This window comes from Melanotaenia boesemani, chromosome 12 (genome assembly GCF_017639745.1).
Source record: "Melanotaenia boesemani isolate fMelBoe1 chromosome 12, fMelBoe1.pri, whole genome shotgun sequence".
Classification (NCBI taxonomy): Eukaryota; Metazoa; Chordata; class Actinopteri; order Atheriniformes; family Melanotaeniidae; genus Melanotaenia; species Melanotaenia boesemani.
This window is the reverse complement of record NC_055693.1, coordinates 25561173-25564608: the sequence shown is the minus strand read 5'-3', so window position 1 is coordinate 25564608 and position 3436 is coordinate 25561173. Positions and strand designations below refer to the sequence as shown.

Here is a 3436-nt window from a genome sequence, read left to right as displayed (position 1 = left end):
ATTATCCCTTTAGGACAATCTGACTTTCCTAAAATTCCATTGACTGAACCTGATTCCAGCAAGGTTACTTGAACACAATAATAATTACAATTTAATTATGCAATTTAAGTTCTCTTGCTCTTAACTATTGCTTTTAACTGTCTATACAATATGGCATTTCTGGTTTGGTATCAACCAAGAAGACACTTTTAACTTTGACATCAGAAAAAGATCATGCTGCATGAATATTCATAAGGTGCTAAGTGCACTAAGTTTAGAAGGGTGTCCACTAGTTTCTCAATTGTTTAGGTTTAGGGTTAGCTAACCACACAGAAACTAATCCGTTAGCATTAGCATTAGCTAGCAGACTATCTTAATCGCTTTTTCTCGTAAATCTCTTATCAAACTGCTCCATTGGCAAACAGGTCCAAACTATGCAATAAACAACAATTTCATAGCAAAGTCTGCCATATACACTCATTTTAATGAATATTTACCAACCTGTGGTTAAGAATTGAAGATACAGACATTGAGCTGGCGTTAGCATCATACAGAAAGGTTTATTATTCCTGTGACCTCGCTATACTCTTTCACACCAGCGTGATAAGCTCCCCCTAGTGGCTGGGTGTAGAATAGCACTGCAGTAACTGAGAATGCAGTAATACAGTTTTTCTCAAATGCTAAAACACATTTCACAAATGATTCCTCCATGTTCCCCAATGCCTAAACACAACACCCTTTTCTAAAGCTACATAAACACAACCACACCTTCGAACTTCAAAGTTCAAACTTCCACACCAAAAGAGCAGCTCGAAGCTTTCAAAAATGTAAACACTATACACATCATTACACACTACAGCAAAACAGTTGAAAACACAATGCTCAATTTGTGAGACGGGTCTTTGTTTCATAACTGCCAATGCATATTTAGAAACTTTACAGTAACAGATCTTCTTAGATCTCTGCAGAAGATTAGGTATTTAGATTTGTGAGTTTCATATGAAGAGTATAAATCTATAGAAAATACTGCATGTACACTACTGTAACACGACTCATGGCAGAATCTATTGCACACAACAGTACTCTTGAAAACATGATCAGGGTGTGAAGTTTTTTTATTGACTTTATTCACACCACACACACCCCACAATCACGGTGCGGCATCATGTCGCTGAGCTGCATCAGGCCACATCACCTCATCCACATCGCAGGCTATATTGTCTTTTGCCAGGCACCGCGGGAAAAACGCTCTGAAATGGTGAATTCATCCTTGGAAGGCCTCCACTGGGATGTCATCACAAGCCAGCTCCATTGCCCTTAGGAGGTTCTCTCTAGTGTATGGTTGTCTGTCATAAACCTTCCATCTCCACGATGAGAAGAACTCCTCTATAGGGTTACGGAAAGGGGAGTAGGGTGGCAGACAGACGTTTAAAAACTGGTTACTGTTGGTTGTGAACCACTCTGATTTGGTTTGTTCTGTGGAAGCTGACATTGTACCAAATGATCACATAAATGTGATGTGCGGGCCCAGGATGGTGTTGGCGGAGCAAGAGGATGTCTCTTCGCTCCTCTAGAAAGTTGAGGAGACGTTGGGTGTTGTAAGACCCAAGGACAGCATGCCGGTGGACAAGGCCCCCCCGAAGCCATGGCCGCACAAAGAGTAATATTACCCCCCCGTTGGCCAGGAACCTCAGTGATGGCTCTTTGGCCAATGATGTTACGGCCTCTTTGCCTTCGTTTCTGCAGGTTGAAGCCAGCCTCATCCAGGAAGAGTTACTCATGAGGTCTGGCCATCGCGTCCAACTGTAATATCCTCTGTGAAAATGTGAAAGTGCACAGGTGTTGAGAACAACAGTCAATCAGGTAGCACAGTATCATTCAGAAGTAATGTAGGCCACTGAGCAACACAGTATGTTAACTAACTGTACTGTGAACATGGATGTATACTTACTTGTGTAACGGAGTTAAATTGTTAATGATTCCACTTGCCATTATTAGCTGTATTTCTGTCACTGTTACTACTGCCCATTAAGTTATTCAGTCTTCATTTACTGCTATTAACTATGAGCAGTTATAATTTCTTACATTTTTGGGAACACCTGAACGTCTCAAAGACGAACCCCCTGCAGATTTAGCTGTTACGCCCCGTAGCTTCGCCACAGTCTGTCACCAGCAAGACTCGTGGTAAGTTGGCTTCTTCTGGGCTCTGTTACTGTGACTCTTATTCAGTGTGTAAAAGCACTTAATTTGTCATACATGCAAATATTTCCTCCAGTTAACAACTACTGAGTTTTAATTTCAGTGTTATCCGTGTTGTGTGAGGATTAAATACTATTTACAAGTTGCTAGCTTAAAGTCCGTGCAGGCCAGTTTTAGCAGTGAGACGTACACTTTATTTTGTTTCAGTGTGTGTGGCAGAGCTGAGACTGTGGGAGCTGACGAACCTTTCTTTATGTTCAAAAATCCAGGTACCTGTTGTTTCTTTGTATAAAATGTTTAGCCTGTTCATATGTGTAGCTTCGCCACAGTCTGTCACCAGCAAGACTCGTGTGTGTGTGGCAGAGCTGAGACTGTGGGAGCTGACGAACCTTTCTTTATGTTCAAAAATCCAGAACATGCCAATAAAGAGGCGTCAGAGACTCGACATTGAATGACTCGTGATTTCTGAGCACCACAACGCATGTGAGAGTACTAAAACCGCTACACTTGCACATACTTGTAGCGTAGAACTTTGTGTCGCGCAGAGTTGCGCTCAAAGGGAACCCTATAGACATGTTTCACCCGCATCTTTTGGTGCCGGAGAACTCGGTCTATTGTGGCCAAGCTGACATTATCAGTGCTCTCAAAGTTGAAATTATCGGCAATGACTTTGTTTCTGATCTCCCTGAGTGTGATGAGGTTGTTCTCATGAACCATATCTGCAATGAAGGTTTCTTGTGCCCCTGTAAATATGGCAACCCTCCCACCTCTATGTGGCATTCTTTCAACTCTAAAGAAAGAAACATGTGTTGTCAATTGACATGTTTTACTGTATAACAACTGATTTGAAACCATTAGACTACTTTCACAGGCTTGTAAAACTGCATTGTGACAAAGAAAGCAATAGAGTACAATACCTGTTGTGTTGTCTGAATGCCCTGATAATGCTGGCCACGGTGAACCTACTCAGGTTTGGATGGACTCTTAGCCCTGCTGCGGCCATTGTCATGCCATGGACAATGACATGGTCAATGACTGTTGCTCGCATCTCGTCCGTAATGATGGTGCGAGGTTGTCCTGCTCTCCATCCTGGACCTCCTCCTCTCCCTCCTGCATCTTTTCCTCTCCCTTGTTGGCCTCCTTCTCTTCCTCCTCTGATTTGAACTCCTCTTCGTCGTTGGCCTGCTCCTCTTCTTCCATGGCCAGCTCTTCTTCCTCCTCTGACTCGAATTCCTCCTTCCCTGACTCTGCCTTCATC

General features: G+C 42.8%; 1 long non-coding RNA gene across 1 annotated transcript; it reads left to right on the top strand.

Moving 5' to 3' along the window:
* The first annotated feature begins 2070 nt into the window (after positions 1-2070).
* LOC121649955 lies at positions 2071-2627 on the top strand. Its single transcript, XR_006012187.1, has 3 exons — positions 2071-2163; positions 2386-2447; positions 2592-2627. It is a non-coding gene; the product is annotated as an uncharacterized LOC121649955 (long non-coding RNA).
* The last annotated feature ends 809 nt before the right edge of the window (positions 2628-3436 follow it).